The 20,179-nt window shown below is 36.7% G+C and overlaps 1 protein-coding gene across 7 annotated transcripts in view; it reads left to right on the top strand.

Moving 5' to 3' along the window:
* The window catches only part of FILIP1 (filamin A interacting protein 1), a 301,024-nt gene that overhangs the window by 30,949 nt on the left and 249,896 nt on the right, over nt 1–20,179 (top strand). For all 7 annotated transcript variants that reach the window (XM_042939194.1, XM_042939193.1, XM_042939188.1 and 4 more), the window contains one exon: nt 3,462–3,590. The gene's annotated coding sequence lies outside the window, so the exon portion shown is untranslated. The remainder of the gene's footprint in view (nt 1–3,461; nt 3,591–20,179) is intronic.

Raw genomic sequence — 20,179 nt, 5'->3', positions numbered from 1 at the left:
TCCCAATCTCATTGTCTCCTTCAGCTACCATCTCCATGCAGCCCCCACTCTCCCCATCCTGCATCTTTTGGTGCAAGTGTACACATGACTGATGAACCTCCTCATGGCTTTACCTTCCTGCTTTGCACTCTGTCTCCTTGGACACCGGCAGCTGATGTGCCTCTGCACAACATCCCCTTAACCTCATCATTCATTACCCTGTGTGGAGAAGGGAAGTGAAAAGAAAGGAAAGCAGTGGGAAGGGAAAAGAACAGGAAAGGAAGCAAACAGGAAGGGAAGAAAATAGGGTGAGAAAGAAGGGAAAGAGAAAGTCAAGAGAAAAGTTTAAGGTCTTCATTTGATTTTTAAAAAATTTTTTTAAATTTTTCTTATTTTTGAGAGACAGAGAGAGACAGAGCATGAATGAGGGAGGAACAGAGTGAGGGAGAGACACAGAATCCAAAGCAGGCTCCAGGCTCTGAGCTTTTGACACAGAGCCTGATGCAGGGCTTGAACCCATGCAGGGCATGATGTGAGATCATGACCTGAGCCAAAGTTGGACGGTTAACCGACTGAGCCACCCAGGTGCCCCAAGGTCTTCATTTGATTTTTAAGAAAGCTATAATTAGATCTATGAATAAACAGAACTCCCGAACGCTCCAAAGGTTCTGGCAATAAATGGAATTCCAGTACTTGTAGTTTACCTTGTGTAACACTTTGTGTCTTTTACAGCCTTATTTTGTTGTTTGAGTGCTGCATTTGGGCAAGGAACACACTTTTAGTTCTTCTTGGTTAGTGGTTTCTGCTTGAGTTCTAATATACTGAGGCTTTATTGTTAAGGTTAGGCAAGGGAACAGTAGGCTGGGCTGAGATGGCAGTCTTTTCTCTCTAATCTGCTTTGCAAAGAACTGACTACACTCAAGAATTTGTACTCCCTGAAATGTTTTCCTTCTCTTCCTTTCTCTCTCCTTTCTTCCTTTTCTTCCTATGTTCCTTCCTTCCTTCCTTCCCTGTTTCCTTTCTTCTTTCTTTCTTTCCTTCCTTCCTTCCTTCCTCCCTTTCTTCATTTATTTGTTTTTTTGTTTTTTAGGCAGAAAGACCTTACTTGACACAAATTTTTAAAATATCAAAATAAATAAAAGATTTGATTATATTCAACAAGATGATCAAAAGGTGTGACTATTCCAAAATATTAGAATCAATATAATTGACCTATTATAAAAAAGGGAAACATATTTCAGGGTTTTTTTAGTGAATTATCATTTGAGAAGGAGTTTTTTTATGAAAAGCTTGAATTGCAATTTAACAGTAGAGTGAATAATTCTTCTTTTGGGTCAACTAAATTCATTTGTCTAAATTTCTATATAAACAACTACAACAATACCCATTTTGCTTTTTTTTTGTAATGGCATTTTGAAAAATCATTTTTTTTTTTTTTTAAGTAGGCTCCAAACCTCACATGGGGCTCAAACTTAAAACCCTGAGATCAAGAGTCGTGTGCTCTACCAGATAAACCAGTCAGGCACCTTAAAAAATCACCAGCTATAAAGATAGCATGTGCTAGTGGCACCTGGGTGACTCAGTGGGTTAAGCATCTGACTTCAGCTCAGGTCATGATTTCATGGTTTGTGAGTTTGAGGCCTGCATTGGGCTCTGTGCTGACAACTCCAGAGCTTGGAGCCTGCTTTGGATTCTGTGTCTCCCTCTCTCTCTCTACTCATGCTCTGTCTTTCTCTCTCTCAAAATAAATAAATAAACATTTAAAAAAAATTTTAATTTTTGTTTTATGTTTTTAAATTTTTAATGTTTATTTATTTTTGAGAGGGAGAGAGAGAGACAGTGTGAGTGGGGGAGGTGTAGAGACAGAGAGAGAGAATCCCAAGCAGGCTCCCACAGTCAGTGCAGAGACTGATGTGGGGCTCGAACCCAGCAACCGTGAGATCATGACCTGAGTTGAATTTGGGCGCTTAACTGACTGAGCCACCCAGGCACCCCTAAAATTTTTTTTAAAAATAAAGATAGTATGTGCTATGTAATAATACTGCATTTGATACTTCCACAAAAAATATAATTCAGTTTCCATAGATAATTTCCCATTTGTTACCATATTTTACAATGTGTATAATTTTATTTTCAGAATATATATATATATATAGTTTAATAAACTTATTTTACTGTGGGTAAACAGAAAAAATGTTTTTCTAACTTAGTGCTGAATTTGAAGTTGAGTTTAAAATTATATTCAGTGAAGAAAAATAAGATTATTTTAAAAATCTAAGTTATAGATGTATATGGTAGTTTTATTTGTTTATTTACTTATTTATTTATTTAAGTTTATTTATTTTGAGAGAGAGAGAAAGTGAGCATGTGTGCTTGCAAGCTGGGGAGGGGAGGGAAAGGGAGAGAGAGAGGGAGAGAGAGAATCCCAAGCAGACTCCATGCTGTCAGCAGAGCCCAATGAGGAGCTTGATCCCACCAAGTGAAAGATCGTGACCCAAGCTGAAATCAAGGATTGAATGCTTAAATGACTGAGCCACCCAGGCACCCTGAGATGTATATGGTAGTTTTAAAAAATCAAATAGTTCTGTGAGGTGAAACAATACTCACCTGCTGTTTTATCAGTTCCAGTCAGAATTCCTCTGCCTGAAGGCAAGTACTTTCAAATTGTCTAGGTCTTTTCTCTGATATTTGCCTCCTTATATCTAAAAATCATATGTAAGCTTTTAAATTAATACTTAAGTTGATATTTTCTGTTGACTTGCAACTGTAAAAGATGATATTAACTCCTTTATCCAAATACTCCCTCACACGGACAGATATTTATTTCCCTTTAATATATTTTATTTCCCTCCCACCACTTTTAATTATACAGTAATTTTTGTTAGCTCAATTTTTAGTGTTTAAATTACTGTAACTTTATTCATGTGGAATGCCAGGATTATACTTCCTTTCTTTTATAATTTGTGTGTTTAACTTAACAATTGTTTTGGGTTGCTTAGTTTTAATATGTTTTTCACAAATATACCCATAATTTTGCTATAAGTGGAATTCTCAGCGTAATATATTCATATACCTCCCCCCCACCTCTGTCCTCAAATTGTTACTTCATGGTCTTAGCAACAGCCCTCCTGGAGACCTCCATCTTCTGTTCCAGTCTCCATTGATTGTTTCTGGTCTTGGACTCAACTGTCAACCTGGGTTTTTCACTTCACTTCTTTCTTAGGGATTCCCTTTCTTTTTCTTGCTTTTTTTCCTAGATCCCAAATCTTCCTCATTCTTGGTTTACTTTTTTGTTTGGTGGAATACATCCTCCAGTAGCTTCTAGGGAAAGAGTGTAGTAGCTAGCCTCCAAAACGGCTCTCAGTGATCCCCAGTGACTTCTGAGATTGGTTATAAAAGATTATATCTTCCCTCTTGGGAAACTATCCTTTATGTCTCAGATTATTTCCTTGGTGGAAAATAAGCTGCTTTGTTTTGAACAGTCTTACAGAGAGGTCCATGTACAGCAGAGCTAGAATCTCCCATCGAAAGCCAGCAAGGAACTGAGATTTGCCAACAATGACATGAGTAATCTTGGAAGTACATTCTTCAGTCCAAGTGGAGCCTTTAAGGTAACTGCATCTCTGGCTGACAGGTTGACTTGCAATCATAGGAGAGACCCTCAACTAGAACTTCCAGCTAAGCCACTCCTAGATTGCTGACCCACAGAAATTGGGAGATATTAAATGTTTGTTACTTTAAACTGTTACGCTTTAGGAGAATTTACTATGTGGCAATAGATAACTAATACAAAGGGTGAATGGAAGATAAGTTTTTTGAGATATTAAAGGTGTAAAAATGTATTTGATTTATCCTTGTACCTATTTGGAAGTTTGGCTGGGAATGTAATTCTAGGGTGGAAATGAATTTACCACAGAATTTCAGAAGTGTTACAGTTGCAGCTGAACAGTTATCAGTCATCTGGATTCTTCATTCTTTTTATATGTCCTCTCTTCTCCCACTTCAGAATCTCTGTTCTGAAATTCTATGATGACATATCTTTTCATTTATTATGCTATGGGATATATTAGCCTCTTTCAATTTAGAAAGTTGTGTAAAGTTTCCTGGAGTTATTTCTTTGAAAAATTTCTTTTCTCTTTTTTTCTGTTCTTTCTTTCTTTCTGAAACTCTTAATCATAGGCTGTTGAATCATCTGCACTGATCCTCTAATTTTCTTAATCTTTTTGATTTCTCATCTTGTTTTTTCCCTCCATGCTCTGGTAGATTTCTTCAACTTTATATTCCAACTTTTCTACGGAATTTTAAAAGTCTACTATCTTTCCCTTCCCTACAATCTTTCAATAAGAACCTTATTAGATAGATCAGAATAGGATTAATATTCTAGGGTGCATATTTTTATTGGCTGTAGTCAAGATGGTACAGTTATTTATCATTCTATGAACATTACTCAAATTTGGAAATGCCTACCATCTGGGATAGCACAGATCAAACTTCTGCTTCAGATATATATAGACTTTAGTGCTCTAATTAGATTATTTACATTGTTATTATTTTTTTTACAAGTCCAATCGTATAACTACTGTTAAACCAAAGGCTACCATGCTACGTGAGTTTGTTTGAACACTGGATGAAGTTGCTTTTCTAATTGTTAACACAAATAGGGAGAGGGTGATGAACTCAGTTAAGTCCTGTAAGATTTTAGGCAGCTGGGAAAGTATCAGCTATTCTACAATACATTTACTATTTTTGGTCCTTTTCATTTCTTCATACAGATCTGAGTTTCCATTTGATATCATTTTCTTTCAGCCTGAAGAATTTCCTTTAACATTTCTCACTCTCTATTTTAATGTTTATTTTATTTTTGAGAGAGAGACAGAGCACGAGCAGGGGAGAGGCAAAAAGAGAGGAAGACACAGAATCTGAAGCAGGTTCCAGGTCTGAGCTGCCAGCACAGAGCTGGATGTGGGGCTCCAACTCACAAAAATGTGAGATCATGACCTGAGCCAAAGTCAGATGCTTAACCAGCTGAGCCACCCAGGCGCCCCTCCTTTAACATTTCTTGTAGTATAGGTTTTCTGGTGGCAAACTCAGGTTTTATCTGTAAATATCTTCATTCTACCATCTTTTTTTATACCATTAAAAAAATTCAAGTATAATGAACATACAGTGTTATATTAATTTGAGGTGTACAATATAATGACTCAACAATTCTATACACTACTCAGTGCTACCATCATTTTTAAAGGATGTTTTCTATGTCTACTGAACATGGAATTGTAGACTCAATTCTAGTTTTATTTTTCTTGTAGCTATTTAAAGATGTCATTTCATTTTCTTCCTGCTTGCAATGTTCCTTATGAGAAGTCATGATAATTGTTGCCATTTTTCCCCTGTATGTAATGTATTTTTTTTCCTCTGACTGCTTTTAAGATTGTGTTTTATCCTTGGTTTTCAATAATTTGACTATGCTTTGCTGTGGTTCTCTTTTTTATTATTGAGATTTTTTTCCAGCTTTATTGAAATGTAGTTGACATATAACATTGTTGTAAATTTAAGATATATAATGTAATGATTTGATATACATATATATTGTGAAATGATTATCACAATAAGGTTAGTTAACACCTCCATCACCTCACAAAATTACTTTTTTTTGTGTTTGTGATGATGAGAATATTTAAGATCCATTCTCTTAAATAAGTCTTAAATAAGAAATGAGTTTCTCTCTCAAAGAAAGAGAGATATCATATGTTTTCACTCATATGTGGAACTTGAGAAACTTAACAGAAGACCATGGGGGAAGGGAAAGGGGAAAAATAGTTACAAATAGAGAGGGAGGGAGGCAAACCATAAGATACTCTTAAATACAGAGAACAAATCAATTGAAGGTTGATTGAGGGGGGCGGGCAGGCCAAGGAGAGGGGAAAATGGCTGATGGGCATTGAGGAGGGCACTTGTTGGGATGAGCATTGGGTGTTGTATGTAAGCGATGAACCACAGGAATCTACCCCCAAAACCAAGAGCACACTACATACACTGTATGTTAGCCAACTTGACAATAAGTTGTATTAAAAATATATATATCCACTCTCTTAGCAACTTTCAAGTATATGTTATAGTATTGTTAACTATAGTCACCATGCTGAACATTAAATCCCCAGATCATCTTATAACTGGAAGTCTGTATACTTTGACCAACATCTCTCCATTTCTCCTCCCTGTCAGTCCATGGCAGCCACCATCTACTCTCTGTTTTTTGAGTTTAGCTTTTTTAGATTCTACATATAAGTGAGATCATACAGTATTTATCTTTTTCTAACTTATCTCACTTAGCATAATGTCTCCAAGGTCCATTCATGCTGTTGCAAATGGAAGAATTTCCTTCTTTTTAATAGCTGAGTAATATTCATATACGTGTGAATATTAAAGAACGGATATAATATATGTAATAATATATAATATAATCATATCTTGTTTGTTTATTTATTTATTTATTTACCTATGCAATTTTTCAAATGTTTTTATTGGATTCAACATTCCTTAAAGGGATAGGGGCACCTGGGTGGCTCAGTCATTTGAGTGTCTGACTTTGGCTTAGGTCACGATCTCACGGTTTGTGGGCTCAAGCCCCACGTTGGGCTCTTGCTGACAGCTCGGAGCCTGGAGCCTGCTTTGAATTCTGTGTCTGCCTCTTTCTCTCTCTCTCTCTCTCTCTCAAAAATAAATAAACATTAAAAAAAATCCTTAAAGGAATAAACAGATATACAACTAATTTGATCAGCTGCTAATGTATTTTAGTATCCCTTTATTTTTGTACTCAAGAGCCAATTCACCTTTTCTCCATGTTTAATACTTAGCTTTGGTAAAATTTACCATGTTCTTCTTCATCTCCTATTGGAGCATGAGTGTTTCCACCCTGCTTGGTATAAGTTGCTCTTTCAGTTTTTTTCCTGTAGGTATGTCCTACAGGCCTCTTCTGGTTTTTTTTTTTTTCTTTTTTCTTTAACTTTACTGCTTACATCCCACAACATTATCTTCCCATCATTCCCTCCAGTAAGCAGGAAATAGGATTCTGGCAGACCTGGGGTACTCCCAAAGTGTGGCCATTAAATCCCATTTCTTGCTTATGCATATATATTATATCACAAATAGCATAATATAATATAATTATATATAATATATTATAACTCATATAATATATTAATATATGAGAGTATTACTGAATGAATATATATTATATATATGTATGTTTATGTATACATAATATGTATACATATGTGTTTATGTATATATATGTATATAATTACATTTTTCTTTATCCATTCATTTATCAATGGGCATTTAGGTTGTTTCCATGTCTAGGATATTAAGGATAATGCTGCAATGAACATAGAAGTACAGATACCTTTTTGAGATAGGGATTTCACTTCATTTGGATATATAGTTGTGGGTTTTTTGGGTTTTTTTAAAGCTTATATTGCTAAGAGTATATTGAGCTTCTGGGATTTGTAGGTTGACAGTTTTTATTAAATTTGGAAGTATTTTTGGCATTATTTCTTTAAATATGTTTTCTGCTTCAATCTCTGTCCCCTCTGGGAATTCACTTACATTTTATTTTTTTTTACATTTTATTTAAATCCAAGATAGTTAACATATTCACTTATAATATGTTTACACCTTTTGATTTTAGACCTTTTGATTTGTCGTACAAGTCACAGAGGGGCTCATAATTATATTCAATATTTTTTCTTTCTGTGCTTCAATTTGGATATTCTACTGTTCTTTGCCCTGTTTTTAAGTTCACTGATTTTTTTCTTCTGCAATGTCTAATCTGCTGCTAAAACTAGCTAATAAAATTTTTGTTACAGATATTGTATTTTTTCCCGAATTTTATTCTTTTTGTAAAGTTTCAATTTCTCTATTGAGATTTTCCCTGTCTTTACACCCATAGCTCATCTTGTCCTTTAAATCCATAAATACATTTATAAAAGCTGTTTTAAAATCCATGTCTGCTGGGGCGCCTGGGTGGCGCAGTCGGTTAAGCGTCCGACTTCAGCCAGGTCACGATCTTGCGGTCCGTGAGTTCGAGCCCCGCGTCAGGCTCTGGGCTGATGGCTCGGAGCCTGGAGCCTGTTTCCGATTCTGTGTCTCCCTCTCTCTCTCTGCCCCTCCCCCGTTCATGCTCTGTCTCTCTCTGTCCCAAAAATAAATAAAAAAACGTTGAAAAAAAAAAAATAAAATAAAATCCATGTCTGCTGATACCCAAATTTTGCCATTCCTGAGTCTGTTATAGTCTCTGGTTTTTTGTTTGTTTGTTTTCTGCCTATGATCACATTTTCATGCTTCTTTGTATGCCTAGGAATTTAAAATTTCTTATTAGTCATTGTGGCTTGTACATCATTGTGAGCCAAGATATTTTCTTCCTTTCAAGAACATTGGGTTTTATACTCAATTTACTTGCCAAATAAACTTGATACTTTTGAATCTTATTTTTAAATGCGATTAGGGCAGATACAGAGTAGCCTTTGCTCTACGCCTTAAGCAACCGGACTTGTAAGGTGTGGACTTGTTGTGATCACAATTAAATGCCTAGGCTGTTAGTGAAGTTTCTCCACTCTGACAGTTGGAATTCTATCATCTCTTGACCATGCAAGCCTCCAGAATTTCCATTCCGGTCTCAGCTCTCTGGTAGTTGATTTCTGCCAGGCCTTGCACTATCTCGTCTTTTATTAGTATTTGCCTCAAATCTTAATGAGTCTTTGATGCATATTTCTAGGGCTCATTCTCTACATAACTCCTTCTTCTTTAGCACCCTATTCCACAAATTACAGCCTCAGCAGACTTGAATGAACTCCAATCTGTTTTCTCAGAAGCAGTGCAACCTTGGCCTCCATCTGTCTCTGCCATAGTCTGGGATTTGCTTCCAAGGGAAAGTCAGTCAAATGTGTGTTTCATTCACCTTGTATGTTTTTCTTTTCTTAGGGATCACTATCCTGTGCTCTAGTTGTCAAACATCTGATTTATATCAACAACTAATTCGTACATTTTGTCCAGTTGCATAGTTTTTTGTTTGTTTGTTTGTTTGTTTAATGCTGTGAGGGCTAGTTTGGAACCAGTTACAATGCTATGAGCAGAAGAGGAAGTTGCTTTTGCATTTTTAATTTCTAAGAAATTAAAAAAATTATGGAATGCTATATTTTTCTTTCTGCATATCTTTCTGCATATCTTGTTATCCCAAGTTCTTTTTCCTTTTTTCATTACTGTCTTCATGTTAGAGACTTTTCTTTAAATATCTGTTTATCTTTGGCCATCTGCTCATGTTATGTGATAAGGCAGTGCAAGATTATTTGAAGTTCTGGATGTGTATGGAGAACTAGTCAACAGGTGAACTTTATTTCAGGATCATCTGGCAGGGCCTGATAATCAGGATCTTTAATTAATTTTTCTTGGGCTAGAAGAAATCCTCTATTCTCTTGGTAATAGGGGTCAAAGATCTCATTATTCATCAAGTTAACTTTCACTTGATCATTTTGTTTCAATGTCTTGTCCCTGAGTTCATCGTCTCTATGGTTCAATTTTCCAGAGAGCAAATCTTCAGTTTGTCTTCCAGGGTTGGGGAGAAGATAGTAGCTTGGATGCTGAGAGAGGTATTGGAGGTGGGGATGAGGAAGTTTCTATAGTGTTTTGATCTTTCAAGGTCCATTTGTACCAACTTTGACTTTCAAATGTTATTGATGTGTCAATTTTCTGAGCATTGCTGAGATCCTGTAGTCTCTTTCTATATTTCCCTTATGTTGGCTTAGGTTTTAGTATTCTCAGGTTTGTGAAGTTAATTATCATTCATCCATCTGCTTTCCAGCCTCCAAAATGTTGTTGCTATGATTTTTTTTTTTTTTTTTTTTTTTGCACATCCTCTCTCTCTCCTTATGGTTAAAAAAAAAATCTGCTTACTGTCATTTTAGTGAGGTTTCAGGAGGGAAAGACAATAAATTGTATATGTTCAATCTGCTGTATTTAATTGGATGCTTATATTCAAGACTTTAAGTCTACAAATGTCACACAATTAGGATTAAATATTTCTGTGGCAGCCTCAACTCAATCCTTAATCTATCTGCATTATAGCAAGGTCTTTTTTTTTTTTTTCAAAACTTTACCATATTGTGATGATTTTGTGACTTTTTATCAAATATAACATTGATTTCATGGGGCGCCTGCGTGGCTCAGTTAATTAAGTGTCCAACTCTTGATCTCACCTTGGGTCTTGATGTCAGGATCATGAATTCAAGCCCCACACTGGGCTCCATGCTAGGCGTGAAGCCTACTTTAAGAAAAAAAAAAAAAAAAAAATATATATATATATATATAATATTGGTTTCTTAAATTTGAGTTGATATTTTAAAAATAAGGAAAATATGATTTTTTAAGGTTATTTATTTTGAGAGAGAGAGAGAGAGAATGAGAGTGGGGGAGAGACAGAAGAGAGAAGGAGAGAGAGAATCCTGAGCAGGCTCCCTGGTGTCACTGCCAAGCCCTATGTGGGATCCAATCCCATGAACTGTGAGATCATGACCTTAACCAAAATCGAGAGTCAACATTTAACTGACTGAGCCATCCAGGTGCCTCTGAAAATATTTTTGATACTAAAAAACACAAACAGGCCTCATGGCTCACCTTAAAGTCTATCCACAGACCCAAAGTTCTAAGCATTAATTCTTTTTTATATACAAACACACTCTTTGATATCACAGAGCAATCACTTCAAGATATGAAACATTTTAATAGAGGAAATATGGATTTCTGAATTTCTTGCTTTACTTATTGTTAACATTAAGACTGCTTTCACAGAGTATAAGTCACTAGGAAGGTCAGTATTGATAATGGTAAATAATAATAATTATTTTAGGATTAATACCTTACATATCTTTTTTTAAAAAAATAATTTTATGTAGTCAATACTATCCAGAGCAACCTACATATTCAGTGCAATCCCTACCAAAATAACACGAGCATTCTTCACAGAGCTAGAACAAACAATCCTAAAATTTGTATGGAACCAGAAAAGACCCCAAATAGTCAAAGCAATCCTGAAAAAGAGAACCAAAGCTGGAGGCATCACAATCCCGGACTTCAAGATGTATTACAAAGCTGTAATCATCAAGACAGTATGGTACTGGCATAAAAACAGACACTCAGATCAATGGAACAGAATAGAGAACCCAGAAATGGACCCACAAGTTTATGGCCAACTAATCTCTGACAAAAAGGGGAAAGAATATTCAATGGAATAAAGACAGTTTCTTCAGCAAATGGTGTTCAGAAAACTGGACAGCAACATGCAGGAGAATGAACTTGGACCACTTTCTTAGACCATACACAAAAATAAACTCAAAATGGATGAAAGACCTAAATGTAAGACAGGTAAGCATCAAAATCCTAGAGGAGAAAGCAGGCAAAAACCTCTTTGGCCTCAGCGGCAGCAACTTCTTACTCAACACGTCAACTTACTCAACAAGATATAAAATGTTTCATATCTTGAAGTGATTGCTCTGGGAAGGCAAGGTAAACAAAAGTAAAAATGAACTATTGGGACCTCATCAAGATAAAAGCCTTCTGCACGGCAAAGGAAACAGTAAGCAAAACTAAAGGGCAACCGATGGAATGGGAGAAAATATTTGCAAATAACATATCAGATAAAGGATTAGTATCCAAAATCTGTAAAGAACTTGTCAAACTCAACACCCAAAAAACAAATAATCCAATGAAGAAATGGGCAAAGGACATGTATAGACATGTTTCCAAAGAAGACATCCAGATGGCTAATAGACACATGAAAAATGCCCAACATCACTCATCATCAGGGAAATACAAATCAAAACCACAATGAGATACCACTTCATACCAGTCACAATGGCTAAAATTAATAACTCAGGCAACAACAGATGTTGGTGAGGATGTGGAGAAAGATAAACTCTTTTGCACTGCTGGGGGGAATGCAAACTAGTGCAGCCACTCTGGAAAACAGTATAGAAATCCTCAAAAAAGTAAAAATAGAACTGCCCTATGACCCAGCAATTGCACTACTAGGTATTTATCCAAAGGATACAGGTGTGCTGTTTCAAAGAGGCACATGCACCCTGATGTTTATAGCTGTGCTATCACCAATAGCCAAAGTATGGAAAGAGCCCAAATGTCCATCAACCGATGAATGGATAAAGAAGATGTGGTGTGTGTGTATGTATATGTGTGTGTGTGTGTGTGTGTGTGTGTGTGTGTATGTATGTATATATATATACATATATACATATATACACAATGGAGTATTACTAGGCAATCAAGAAGAATGAAATCTTGCCATTTGCAACAACATGGATGGAACTAGAGTGTATTATGCTAAGCAAAATTAGTCAGAGAAAGACAAATATTATATGACTTAACTTATGTGTGGAATTTAAGATACAAAACAGATAAACATAAGGGAAGGGAAGCAAAAATAATATAAAAACATGGAGGGAGACAAAACATGAAAGACTCAAATATAGAGAACAAACAGGGTTGCTGGAGGGGTTGTGGAAGGAGGGTTGGGCTAAATGGACAAGGGGCATTAAGGAAGACACTTGCTGGGATGATTCACTGGATTCTACTCCTGAAATCATTATTGCACTAATTGCTAACTAACTTGGATGTAAATTAAAAGATATATATGTGTATATATACATATGTGTACATACACACACATATATAATTTTGTACAAATAATCTCATTGCTATGCAAGCACATAAAATTATATAATGTCTTTAAAGATGTTACTAATTTCTGTTTATGCTTTAAGTAACCTTTGGACATATGAAAACTGGTTAAACAAGAATGCATAAAATAATAAGAATTATTAGGAAATTGTAAGCAAAATGTTAAGAATAATGCCTATCTAGGGGCGTCTAGGTGGCTCAGTTGATTGCGCATCAGACTCTTGATTTTGGCTCAAGTCAAGATCTCGCAGATCGTGAGTTCAAGCCCCACATTGGGCTCTGCACTGACCGCACAGAGCCTGCTTGGGTTTCTCTCTCCCTCTCTCTTGGCCCCTCCACTGCCTATGCTGTCACTCTTTCTCAAAATAAATAAATGAACTTAAAAAAAAAAAGAATAATGCCTATCTTTCAAGTCAATAAAATCTTTCTTCCATCCTCCCACATTCACCTTCTTTGCTCTTGTAATTATTTACTACTAAAGAAGTATTTCCTTTAGGACTAAATTAGGTGCTATAGGAGATTAAAAACAAGAAGCTGAAAATATACTCCAGTGTTAATAAGATGAATAAAGTATATTTTTTGATATAATGTTTGTGTTTATGGTTTGTCTTTATTTAGCCAGTGTTGATATTTCAAATTAGCTGAAATTTTTTAAAAGGATAGGTTGCTCTGGGCACCTGGGTGGCTCAGTGGGTTAAGCATCTGACTTCAGCTCAGATCATGATGCCTCAGTTTGTGAGTTTGAGTCCCTCCTGGGGCTCTATGCTGACTGCTCAGAGCCTGGAGCCTACTTCTGATTCTGTGTCTCCCTCTCTCTCGGCTCCTCCCCCACTCATGCGCGCGCACGTGCTCTCTCTCTCTCTCTCAAAAATAAACATTAAAAAAAAAATTAGGGACACCTGTGTGGCTCAGTCGGTTAAGCGTCTGACTTTGGCTCAGGTCATGATCTCATGGTTGGTGGGCTTAAGCCCCACGTTGGGCTCTGTGCTGAATAGCTCGGAGCCTGGAGCCTGCTTTGGATTCTGTGTCTCCCTCTCTTGGCTCCTCCCCTGTTCACACTCGGTCTCTCTCTCAAAATAAATAAAGATTAAAAAAAAAAAAAATTCAGGGGCGCCTGGGTGGCTCAGTTGTTGAGCGTCTGAGTTCGGCTCAGGTCATGATCTTGCGGTCTGTGAGTTGGAGCCCTGTGTGGGGCTCTGTGCTGACAACTCAGAGCCTGGAGCCTGCTTCATATTCTGTGTCTCCTCTCTCTTTGCCCCTCCCCCACTCATGCTCTGTCTGTCTCTCTCTGTCAAAAATAAATAAACATTAAAAAAACTTTTTTTTAAATTAAAAAATAATTTTAAAAAGGACAGGTTGCTTTACCATGCTAAGCCATTCACACCAAAATAGCCTGGGAAAACTATATTGGAATCTAGGTTTGAGAACTAATATGGGTCAATGTGTTAGAGAGACCGAGAGAAAGGGAGATCACAAAATGGAAGCCATAGTGTCTTTGTAAAAGAATCTTGGAAGTGACATTTATTATTATGTATTCTATTTGTTGGAGGTCAGGCACTAGGTCCAGCCCATGCTAAGAGGGAAGGGATAACACAGGGTATGACTATCTCTACTAGAAAGTAGGGATCTTTGTGGGCCATCTTAATTCATGGGACCCAGTGAAAAATAAAGATGCAGAGCTCTTTGTTAAAAAAAATACTTGATATTTTTGGGGCACTTGGGTGGCTTAGTCGGTTAAGTGTCTGACTCCATTTTGGCTCAGGTCACGATCTCATTATCATGAAATCAAGCCCTGCATTGGGCTCCACACTCAGTGTGGAGCCTGCTTAAGATTCTCTCTTCCTCTCCTTCTGTCCCCTCCCCTGCTTGTACACTCTCTCTTTTTCTAAAATTAATTAATTAATTATTAAAAATGTGGTATTTTCAAGATGGTAAGCACTGCATTAAACCAAGTATGGAGCCCTTCTAACTATTGGTTCCTGTCTGACTACACAGGTCACATGCCTATAAAAACTGGCCCTGCTGCCTAGCACAGGGCTCCTAAATTTTCCATCCTGGTCACTCAGTCAGGCAAAGCTGTCAATCACTGTGGGCTAGAAAATCTGGACTGACTTATGATGAGATGAAAAGCCTCTTTCAAAAATGATTCTCCAAACTGAAAATGATTTGAATGCTGAAGTGAGATGTGAAGAAAACAAGGGCTCTGCACATATTTTTGTTCTGTGAAATATAAAGAAAGAAGAATATCAGTGTGAAGTTAAATGAGTCTTGAATTACATCTTGAGAGAAAAAGGAGAGGAGTTGAGACACAGAAAGTGTAAATATTATTTGGAGAACTACTGGTAAGGCTTGAAATGATTTACCAGTTGGGATTTGCTGTGAAATGACCTACTCATAATTTGAGGAGAGTTTTGAAGAGGAATTATTTATGAAGATGTGGTCGGGGTATGAGGAAGCAACAAAGAATAGAGCAGTAATCTTGTTCTGAGTGTCATGGGGCTGCTACCATTCCTGTGTAGTCATGTGTGTAGTGTGATGGGATTGTGAGCTGGGAATGAAGGGGCTGGCACTGGAACACAAATGAAGCTGTTGGAGCAGGGCCCATAACAGGAGGTTTGACCTATGGTAGACAAAGACAGCCGTACTTGGGGTAACTGGAAAGGATAGGAACAAGGAAAATAATATCCAAATATCACTGTGATTTTTCCCTCAAGTCTTCAGGTGAACCCAAGGAAAGATGGAGAATGGATCAGAAAGGGCAAGCAAAGGTATCTGGCACAGATAGCGTCCAAGATGGGGCTGTAGTGGGAAAGTTTAATAGAACTGAAATATTGCATCTGTCTATTTCCTTTTGTATGGACTTAGACTTAGATCTGGGTGAAGGGGAGTTGCCTAGCAGTTTCTTTTGCAGCTAAATATATATTTATAGCCAAACCCACTTTTCAATGAATATGAACTCGATTTTTTGGATATTCAAAACTTATTTAAAATTTTTTGATTATGGTTTTTAGTGATATACAACTCTATGGTTATAAGTTCAAAATTAAAATGGTGTCTTGTTTGCTTTTATTTCCCAATTGTTTTTATTTTTATTTTTTTATTTTTAATTTTTTTAATGCTTATTTATTTTTGAGAGAGAGAGAGAGAGAGAGAGCAGGGGGGGAGCAAAGAGAGAGGAGACACAGGATCTGAAGCAGTCTCCAGGCTCTGAGCTGTCAGCACAGAGCTCGACGTGGGGCTTGAACTCAAGAACTGGGAGATCATGGCCTGAGCCGAAGTTGGACACTTTACTGGCTGAGCCACCCAGGTGTCCCTTTTTTCCCAGTTTTTGAGTGCCCTCCTTGGAGTCAATTACTCTTATATTTCCTATGTATCCTTCCAAGATGTACACCTAATAAATATGTTGACCGTTTTTCACTTCTTAATATACTACACATACTTTTCTGTACCTAAGTGTTTTCACTTAATATGTCTTAAAATTTACTTTATATCAGTACATAGAGCTCTCTTGTTTCTTTCTCTCTTTCCTTCCTTCCTTCCTTCCTTGTTTTTCCTTCCTTCCTTCCTTCCTAAATCATTCATTTACCAGTTTTATGCAAGGTATTCTGCTTGGTTTTGTGGCGAATCCCACATTTTTCCAGCTGCATAGCATTACTTTGTATGATGCACCATAATCTATTAACTAGTACCTGTTAGTGGGCACTTAAGTTATTTTAAACTTCCTTTTATTATTATTATTATTTTAACATTTATTCATTTTAGAGGGACAAAACACTAGTAGGGGAGGGGCACAGAGAGAGGGAGACACAGAATCCAAAGCAGGCTTCAGGCTCTGAGCTGTCGGTGCAGAGCCCAATGAGGGGCTTGAACTCACAAGCAAGCCATGAGATCATGACCTGAGCCGAAGTTGGATGCTTAACCCACTGAGCCACCTAGGTGCCCTTAAATGTCTTAGTAGCATTAGGAATACTGCTGTGATTAACCTTAGCCATGATTCTGCAAATAAATGAATATATTTGGAGGATAAATTCCAACAGTGCAATTTCTGGTCCAGAGAGTAGATACATTTACAATTGTGATAGATATTGAGTAGCCTTCCATAGAGGTTGTGCCAATTTACACTGGGAAACAAAGTGTATCAATTGTTTTATCTTTGCCAATTTATAGGTGAAAAATTAACTGAGAGTTCTTTTATCTTATAATGAGGGAGGTAGAGTAGTAGAGGGACAATTTGTATTTTTGTTTTAGTGAATATTTCTTGATACAATTTGCCTATTTTTCTCTAAGGCTGTTAGGCTCCTTACTGACTTATAATAGAGATGCAAATTCAGATATGTTAGTCATTTTTCAGTGATATGGACTACAAATATTTTCCCCCCAATGTATCTTTGTTTATGGTGGCTTTAATGTGCAATACTTTAGATTTTTTAAAAAGTGGTTGAATTTATAAATCTTTTATTTTCTGGTTTCTGGGTTTGTGTCATGTTTAGAAAGACTTTCTGGAATACTGATTTATCTTTACATCCCTGGAGTAAATCACACCTGATAGCAGTGTATTTTTCCTTTAATGTGCTGCTGGGTTCTCTTTGCTAACTGTATGTTTAGCATTTTTGGATTGAATTTATAAATAATACAGGCTTTTAGTTTTCGTTTTGGTGTGATCTTTGTTAAGTTTTAATACCAATATTGTGTTTGATTCATAAAAAACAATGTTAAGTTTTCCATATCTCTGTGAAAGAGGACTTCAGCTCCATTCTGACCTCAGTCTGTAATTTATTATTGATTAAGTTCTTTCCAGTTCATCTTTTAACCTAGGCAAAAGACCCTGTGGGCAAATCATCCCTGATGGGAACTGAAACTACCCCCTCAAGCAATAAAGACCCCACCTGATTGATCCCAAGACAATGATGGACCTGACCTTTACCGCCTAGCTGTCCACCCACCCACCTTTGTCCCACGTTTCCTTTATATAAACCCAGAAGTATTTTCAGCACTCTGGAGTCAGTCTGCTGTCTTCCTGCTGTTGGCCTCACTGAAATAAGTTCCTTTCTTGTTTTGCCACCACTGTCTGCCTTTGGATTTTGTGAGCAGCAAGTGGCTGAATCTGGTCTACTTGGAATCCTCAGGTGCTCTTGTCCACTTCTGTCCTGGTTACATAAGCTCTGGAACAATTTAATAGTATTGGAATAATCTATTCTTTAAATATTTGGTAACATTTCCTTGTGAATTCATTAGGGCTTTTTTGTGTTTGTTTTTGTGTTTATTTTTGTCTTTTTGATGAGAGTTCTCTTTAATAGTTTTCATTTTTTCCCCCTATGATCATTGGTTTATTTAGATTTTCTGCTATTTCTGGAATCTGTTTTGGTAAATTTTACTGTCTTAGAAAATTATCCATTTTATCTAGTTTTCAAAACATTTGATATGAACAAATTAGTCTCAAGATTACTTAAATTTCTTTTTTATCTGTGATTATTTTTTCCTATTATATTTTTTATATTTATGCTTTCTTCCATCTTTTTTCTTGACTAAATTGGCCAATAGTTTATTAGTCAATAATTTTTGGTTTATTATTATCTCATCTCTTTCTAGAGCTCTCTTTTCTTTATTTTGTATTCTTGCCTAATAGAAGCAATTATTTTGTAACAACTCAAAGGGTTCGTTGCTTGGGGGGAAAGGCATCAAATTGAACACAACCCAAGGAAATGTTGAAAGCAAAGAATTACTTGTTAAAAGTAAGGAGACAGGAATATGGCTCTCAAAGCATTGTTTCCTTGTGGGGTTAGTACAGGAAGCTTTTATTCAGTGTATTAGGGGGCAGGGAGCTTCACAGGGACTTAGTTCAATTGCACACGTATAGTATGTTAAGGTGCTAGCACATACATCATATGTCCAAAAAAATGGCAGGAAATTCCACTCATAGGAAGAGATCTCAGTATTATAATGAACTAAAGGTAACTTCAGGGCAACTGGGGGTGGGTTGGTTCTGCACAAGTCCTTAGCTCTTATCCAGGTTAAACAGGCCCTTGGAAGGGGGCTATCAGGTGAGACACATCTAACAGGGACTATTAGGTAAAACACCTAGTTGGGTGTGTCCTTGGTTAGAACTGTTGGTTCTGCAAAATAAGACCCTTCCCTGCTTTTGTCCTTTCCCCTCCTTCCTTCTGCTGACAGTTTTCAGCCCTCTTATTTGAGTAACTTCCTGTTGCATCCTAGCTAAAAATTTCAGTATGTTTTAAAATTTGGGGCAAAATGTTTTATCATAATTTTCATATACCTTATGGGATATTTTCTGAATATTCCTCATCTGCACTTTCTGAGTGCCTGGCTGGCTCTTGGTAGATCATGTGACTCCTGATCTCAAGGTCATGGGTTCAAGCTTCACATTGGGCACAGAGCTTACTTTAAAATAAAATAAAATAAAATAAAATAAAATAAAATAAAATAAAATAAAATATTTAGTAAAATGTTTTATCATAATTTTCATATCCCTCCTGGCAATGTTTTCTAAATACCCCTCATCTGCCCCTTTTATTTTATTTATTTTTTTCTAAAAAATATGTATATATTTAGAGAGAGAGTGAGCCTGTGCAGACACAAATGGGGGGGTGGCAGATAGAGAGGGAGAGAGAGAATCCCAAGCAGGCTCCCATGCTGTCAGCACGATCTCAGGAACCATCAGATCATGACCTGAGCTGAAATAAAGAGTCAGATACTTAACAGACTGAGCCACCCAGGCACCCAGGCACCCAGGCACTCCTTATCTGCCCCCTTTACTGTTCATTTTCTCACTATTTCTCTTTGTGATATACACATGAATGAATTATGTTCTTCTTTTTTGATTTTTCATCTGTGAAACAAATGAAATTTTCTAGGTCAAGGTTTTCTGGAGGCTGCTGGGTAGCAAAAATTCCAATCCCCTTCAAGGTCCTTCTAGCTGGACTAAGAATCAAAGTGACATAAGACAGATTAACAGGAGAAAATAAATTTTAATACCTATTTATGAGGAATCCATATAGACACAGAAATTCCAAACACAGGCAAAATGAGGTATATATGTTATATGAACTAAGGAGAAGCCATTAGGGCTCTGGGTAAATTCAGGGAAAATGAAAAAGAGTAACTGTTTGGTAAACAAATGTTTTCCGTGCCACTTAGAAACAGTGAGACAAAGAGAAGACTGATCAAACAGGCCTTGCTAGGTTCCTCTCTGTCTACCCTATCCAGTTCATATCATACTGTACTTATCTATGGTGATAGCTCTCTTCCTGGAGTAGTCCTCTATCTAAAATCTTTTAGGCAGTTGTAGGGGTGGTCAACAGTTTTTACTGAACCTGCTGGGTTTTGATTGTTTTTTAACTCAAAATAATCTTCATGCCAAAGTGGCCCATCTTGGGGCAGCATACACATGGCCCACAACAAGGCCTGTGTGGAAAGGCATCAAAGGCATCTTTCT

This window comes from Panthera leo, chromosome B2 (assembly GCF_018350215.1).
Source record: "Panthera leo isolate Ple1 chromosome B2, P.leo_Ple1_pat1.1, whole genome shotgun sequence".
In the NCBI taxonomy this organism is placed as follows: Eukaryota; Metazoa; Chordata; class Mammalia; order Carnivora; family Felidae; genus Panthera; species Panthera leo.
The sequence above is the reverse complement of the archived record's forward strand: the minus strand, read 5'-3'. Positions and strand labels throughout refer to the sequence as shown.